The sequence below is a fragment of the Schistocerca americana genome, chromosome 2, assembly GCF_021461395.2.
Source record: "Schistocerca americana isolate TAMUIC-IGC-003095 chromosome 2, iqSchAmer2.1, whole genome shotgun sequence".
NCBI lineage: Eukaryota > Metazoa > Arthropoda > Insecta > Orthoptera > Acrididae > Schistocerca > Schistocerca americana.
In genome coordinates, this window is record NC_060120.1 from 943,941,116 (window position 1) to 943,948,537 (window position 7,422).

A 7,422-nucleotide genomic window follows, 5' to 3' on the forward strand; every position below is an offset into this window, starting at 1 on the left:
TAACAACCATTATTAACTCAATTTAATATGCTTCGCATCTGTTAGACTATAAACGTAAGTGCCACCTCGACCAGCAACTTCTATATACATTCAGATTATTTTATATTTTACATGTCAGCCAGCATTCATTTACAGAGAGTTTTATAAGGTTACTGGTTCCGACTAAAAAATAATTGTTGCTCTTGAAATCGTAAAGCAGCAGTGCCGAGCCGCGTGCCGCTTTATTTGTGTGTTATTAATTTAAGGCATATTCTGGCTCGTTTAATTCACAACTGTGCCTACTCGTAACTTGTTTGAGAACAGAGTGGCTAACAGTTAAGGAAGCTACTAAAAATTTTAGATGTGAGCCGTTAATTTTAATTGCTGTACTCGCCGGCTTTGTTTAAAGTTTCATTCGTTTTACAGATTTTTTAAGCTCTGCACGTTTGGGCAATCTGTGTGTTTTATCACGTTTAAGTGATGTTAGTTATTTATCCATTGTTTGGTTAAAAGCCTCATACAGTCTCGAGCTCGGATGGGTTCTCTTTTAAAGATCGTTTTATACTAACTCATTGGTTTATTGAAATATTTTATGTGTGGCATTTGTTTTATTTTGTGTGTTTTAGCAATTCCTGTCCATTCTGTTGTAACCTGTTGTGTAAAGCAGATCTCAGGTGTCCGGTGTCAGCGTTCAGTGAGGGCCAGTTAGCTGGTTGGTTCTGCAAGTACACCACTGGCCATTAAAATTGCTACACCAAGAAGAAATGCAGTTGATAAACGGGTATTCATTGGAAAAATATATTATACTAGAACTGACATGTGATTACATTTTCACGCAATTTGGGTACACAGATCCTGAGAAATCAGTACCCAGAACAACCACCTCTGGCCGTAATAACGGCCTTGATACGTCTAAGCATTGAGTCAAACAGAGCTTGGATGGCGTGTACAGGTACAGCTGCCCATGCAGCTTCAACACGATACCACAGTTCATCAAGAGTAGTGACTAGCGTATTGTGACGAGACAGTTGCTCGGCCACCACTGACTAGACGTTTTCAATTGGTGACAGATCTGGAGAATGTGCTGGCCAAGGCAGCAGTCGAACATTTTCTGTATCCAGATAGGCCCGTCCACTGTTCAAAGTGCCGTCAATGCGAACAAGAGGTGACCGAGACGTGTAACCAATTGCACCCCATACCACCGCGTCGGGTGATACGCCAGCATGGCAATGACGAATACACGCTTCCAATGTGCGTTCACCGCGATGTCGCCAAACACGGATGCGACCATCGTGATGCTGTAAACAGAACGTGTATTCATCCGAAAAAATGACGTTTTGCCATTCGTGTACCCAGGTTCGTCGTTGAGTACACCATCGCAAGCGCTCCCGTCTGTGATACAGCGTCAAGGGTAACCGCAGCCGTGGTCTCCGAGCTGATAGTCCATGCTGCTGCAAACGTCGTCGAACTGTTGGTGCAGATGTTTGTTGTCTTGCAAACGTCCCCATCTGTTGACTCAGGGATCGAGACGTGGCTGCACGATCCGTTACAGCAATGCGGATAAGATGCCTGTCATCTCGACTGCTAGTGATACGAGGCCGTTGGGATCCAGCACGGCGTTCCGTATTACCCTCCTGAATCCACCGATCCCATATTCTGCTAACAGTCATTGGATGTCGACTAACGCGAGCGGCAATGTCACGATACGACAAACCGGAATCGCGATAGGCTACAATCCGACCTTAATCAAAGTCGGAAACGTGATGGTACGCATTTCTGCTCCTTATACGATGCATCACAACAACATTTCACCAGGCAACGCCGGTCCACTGCTGTTTGTGTATGAGAAATCGGTTGGAAACTTTCTTCATGTCAGCACGTTGTGTGAATGGTCTGAAAAGCCAATCATTTGCATATCGCAGCATCTTCTTCCGGTCGGTGAAATTTCGCCTCTGTAGTACGTCATCTTCGTGGTGTATTAATTTTAATGGCCAGAGGTGTAGAATAATTTATTGAAGTGAGTGCTGTGACTATTTAATTTTATGAGTTTCCCTTCGTAATTAATTTTGTTAATTTTTTATATAATCATTTTTTAAATCAAAGTTCTGTTAATTTGGAGTACAGTTGGGCGATGGGTAAAGAAAATTACAGCCCCAGGGAATGCGGAGGCAGAGTTCCATTATCAGCCACGCTCGGGACGTCCTGTCACAGTCACTCACTACTCTAGACATGCTGAATCGTGCGGATGCCATTATTCATGCCGACCGACGCATCACATCTCACAATTGGCTCTACAGTTGTTAGTCAGCATCGGAAGTATGTCTGCAATGATCGAGACTCCCGGATATTCAAAGAGGTGCTCACGATTGGTTCCACGAATGCTATTAGCGGACCACAAGATTCAAAGAAAGGTCATTCCATCTGAATTGTTGGAGCTTAAAGAGTCCCTAAGGGGAACACACTCTGGAGATGACGAGAATGGAGTCATGCAGTGAAAACATGGAAATGGCTACAAGACAGGAGCTTTTACCAGCAGGCAATACATGCTATTCCACAACGTTGGCGTACGGCTGACGAACGTGATGGAGACTACGCAAAAAAATATGACATGGACGAGACATGTTGACGTATATTCTCATCAAATTCTGACTCTTAACAATTAATATGTTCTGAGAAAAAATATAGGGCATTACTTATCCAGCCGGCCGCGGTGGTCGTGCGGTTCTAGGCGCTCCAATCCGCAGCCTCGCTGCTGCTACGGTCGCAGGTTCGAATCCTGCCTCGGGCATGGATGTGTGTGATGTCCTTAGGTTAGTTGGGTTTAAGTAGTTCTAAGTTTAGAGGACTGATGACCTTAGCTGTTAAGTCCCATAGTGCTTAGAGCCATTTTGAATCATTACTTATTGAATGATTCAGGTAATAAACATTAAGCAGAAATTATCTTCATTTCGATGCTTCGCTGCAGATGACTCCTCTTCTAAGTCCCTTAAGTGAAGATGGGCCAGTGAACAGCTTAGTTCTCATAAGACGTGAAAAGTCAATCAGTGTTTCAGGTGTACAATTTATTACGTCACACAGTGATGCTCTAGATATTACATCGTACAACGTCCTACACACGATTTTTCGCTGGTCTTATATACTCTTCCTAACAATTTATGTATTGTTGCCTATAGTAAATTCATTAATTGCAATTACAGAAGTAGTTGATGATTAAAAAAACGTTGTTTTCCGATGGTTACAACTGAAATGCATGGAATAAGCTACAAAGATAATTATAGATCTCTTGTTTACATGGAAGAACTTGTGAAATGATACGAATAAACAATGATTTTTCAGATATGAGTACATTATTCTTTAGTGTAATTAGAATTCCAACATATAATAAAGCAGCTCAAATAAACACTTTTTACACAGTTAATCCGGTTTCGTTTTGTGAATTGCGATAGATAATAGGTAATCAGATGTTGTAAAGTTAGCAAAAATCGTAATACCTGATAGTATGATAAACAGAGTTGTTACAGTTTCAACATTATAATTACGGTATGATTGATATCTCTTCTAAACACAACAAAAAAAAGTTTTGCATCACCCAGTTCCCAGAACTCCTGAAGATAGACGTTGAATGTGGATATTTTATCCCAGACACAGTCCCTTTCACTGTTCAGAGACGTCACTAAACCCGCCCAAAGGTATGAACAACCATGCATGAGCAGCGCCTATTGGAAGGGGGGGGGGGGTCCGACAGCCGATCAGTTCCAGTCAGTCCACCAGGAAGGAGGTACACGGCTCGTGTGTTCTGTAGTTCAACCATGCCTAGACGGTCAATACCGCGGTTCGAACGCGTCCGCATAGTTAGTATGTGCCAGGAATGGTTCTCAACAAGGGAAGTGACCATGCGTCTCGGAGTGAACCAAACCGATGTTGTTCGGACATGGAGGAGATACAGAGAGGAACTATCGGTGACATGCCTCGCTCAGGCCGTCCAAGGGCTACTACTGCAGTGGATGACCGCTACGTACGGATTATGGCTCGGAGGAACCCTGACAGCAACGCCACCATGTTCAGTAGTACTTTCACGCAGCCACAGGACGTCGTGTTACGACTCAAACTGTGCCCAATATGCTGCATGATGCGCAACTTCACTCCCGACGTCCTTGGCGAGATCTTTGCAACCACGACACCATGCAGCGCGGTTCAGATGGGCCCAACATGCCGAATGGACCGCTCAGGATTGGCATCACGGTCTCTTCACCGATGAGTGTCGCATAAGCCTTCAACGAGACAATCGTCGGAGACGTGTTTGGACGCTACCCGGTGAGGCTGAACGCCTTAGACACACTGTTCAGCGAGTGCAGCAAGGTGGAGGTTCCCTGCTGTTTTGGGGTGGCATTATGTGGGACCGCCGTACGCCGCTGGTGGTCATGGAAGGCGCCGTAACGGCTGTACGATACGTGAATGCCTTCCTCCTACCGAGAGTGTAGCCATATCGGCAGCATACTTGCGAGGCATTCGTCTTCATGGGCTTCCATCGTGCACATCTTGTGAATGACTTCCTACAGGATAGCGACAAAGCTCGACTAGAGAGGCCAGCATGTTCTCCAGACATGAACCCTATCGCACATGCGTGGGATGGATTGAAAAGGGCTGTTTATGGACGTCGTAACCCACCAACCACGCTGAAGTATCCACACGGAATTTGCCGTTGAGGAGTGGGACAATCTGGACCATCAGTGCCTTGATGAACTTGTGGATAGTATGCCACGGCGAACACAGGCATGCGTCAATGCAAGAGGACGTAATACTGAGTATTAGAGGCACCGGTGTGTACAGAACTCTGGACCACCACGTCTGAGGGTCTCGCCGTATGGTGGTACAACAAGCAGTGTGTGGTTTTCATGAGCAATAAAAATGGCGGAAATGATGTTTATGTTGACCGCTATTCCAATTTTCTGTACAGGTTCCGGAACTCTCGGAACCGAGGTGATGCAAAACTTTTTTTTATGTGTGTGTTACTCGGTTGTTCGTAAATGAAAAACCGTAACTGCACTTAAACGAACTGACAATACATGTTTCTGTAAATGGATGGAAGTAATATCAGTGAGTATTTTGACAAGAAGGTGTTGAAAATTATATTACAGTGCTCAGAAAGCGAAATTAGTTATGGGGTCCTGCTTAACGAAATAACAGTTAATCATGCAATCCAAATTAATTTTGAAATCGACATAAAAATGAGCTGTTGCGATTCAAACCAGATCTCAATGTGCCCTAAATGTTCTTAGACTTTTTTTAAAAAATCTTCAGACAAGAGAAGTCAGTTAAAACGTACACAAAACTTCAGTAAAAGGTAAGTTAAGAAATGACGGTAAAAAACCTGATCGCTGTCTCAATACACATCATGGTCATTTAATCCTTCAACATGTTCGGTTCCCATTGACACTCATGGCACTGTACCCGCAAGTATCGACCAGTGACACACTTTCATTGCTCTTGCCACTGCAATGTGTTGCAGCGCCGTCTTCTTCGGTATTAATATCATATGGCGGCCTAAAATGATGCATAAATTACAGGCCGTAAGTACCACAGCGAGCACTTGAGTCACAATAAGGGGCCACATTTCAGCAACAAAGCATCCCGGGAAGCGCCTGAAGAAGACGTCGTTCGCATGATAAATGCGATGCGTTATCCCGGCTCCGCTTCATAAAGCTCCGCTGTTTCCACCCATAAAATATTTGTCGACCTTTTTTAGCACATTCACAGGTTTCATAATTCTCCCGAAGGCAGCGCAGGAATGGCTGTGCATTAGTGGAAGTACGACAGGATTTATATCATGGCGCGCAGGGGTTTATCCGTGAGGGTAACCTGTGTTCACAGTCGCCGTGGAAATATGTCCTAATATCGCCAAAGTAAGTCTGAGCCCGTGTCTGCGAACAAGCAAAGCAGCTAGAGTAACAGAATAAAGAAACCTCTATTTTACGTTTCTTTCCTAGCGATTGTGCCGTTGTCACAGGGTCGCTGTATTTCCCCACACATGTTTTGGCAATTCTCTCTCTTTAACATGGCATGTGTCAAATGCTCACCGGGAGACGTCAGACCTATCAGTTACATACGTCCTCCTCGAATAGCACATGACATTTTTAGATTCGATTTGTCTGCTAATACGTATTTTCTCGATACTACAGTCGCCTAAAAATTTATCTTGTAGAGTTAGTCCTGCTATTCAGTCCCAGCTAATAAACTTCTTAACCGTGATCGGGTCCTTTTCCCTCAAGATTTCGTGAATTAGCTGGAAAAAGAGCTCATTCCTCTCCTCAAATAACGTAAGGCATTCATAACCAGCGAGCAACGGCCTTGCCGCAGTGGATACACCGGTTCCAGTCAGATCACCGAAGTAAAGCGCTGTCGGGCGTGGTCGGCACGTGGATGGGTGACCATCCAGGACGCCATGCGCTGTTGCCATTTTTCGGGGTGCACTCAGCCTCGTGATGCCAATTGAGGAGCTACTCCACCGAATAGTAGCGGCTTCGGTCAAAAATACCATCATAACGACCGGGAGAGCGGTGTGCTGACACCACGTCCCTCCAATCCGCATCCTCCTCTGAGGATGACACGGCGGTCGGATGGTCCCGGTAGGCCATAATTCATAACCAGAGCCCCATCATTTCAACCATATATTGTCAGATTAAACATGAATACCACGTACTTTACAATCAGGCTTCTCCTCCTCTCTGCTACTTTCATAACAGAGTAAGTGAATCACGTTACATTTTACATAAGGTTCCCACTATATGTTCCTGTATGAAATTTAGCCCAAATTTACTTCCCATTCTACAACCTGTGACTACGCAGAACCTAATCTGAATCGAACTGTAACTGGTCTGAATACAACTTGCCTCTATATTAAATGTGCAACTGGAGCAAAACGATTGATTCTAATCAAAATTTCCACGCGTCTTGACAACATTATTGCAGATTTCTCGAAAGCACAATACTAAACAGCAAGCAGATTCCTATTTTTTAAATAAAATTTCCCATCAATATTCAAACTGTTGCATACTATATGGTGAAAAATGGGGGAAGGAGATGTGCAACATGCGGCTGTGAATCGTTCTGTTCGTTTTGTACTGTGTGTCACCTTCTTTAAACAGAGTGATGGGGAGAGTAACTAGTCTCATGAAAAGACATTTCAAAGCAACGATTTTAGAATGACGTATGTATCCAAAACGACGGAGCAAATTTTCGCGTGGTCTTCACACGTAGCATTGGTTTGAACAATGCTATACTTAACAAAGTGAACAATGATTTGAAAACGGTACAATGTCAATAGAGAATTTCTGGAAATATCAAGCAGCTTAATTAGTTGTTATGTTAATGCATGATTCGGAGATGTGGTGTGATCTTTCTCTCAACTCTCAGAATTTTAACTAGCTGCCAATAATCATTCAC

General features: G+C 44.0%; 1 pseudogene; it reads left to right on the forward strand.

Moving 5' to 3' along the window:
* Positions 1-6,317: 6,317 nt before the first annotated feature.
* LOC124597153 lies at positions 6,318-6,435 on the forward strand (annotated as a pseudogene).
* The last annotated feature ends 987 nt before the right edge of the window (positions 6,436-7,422 follow it).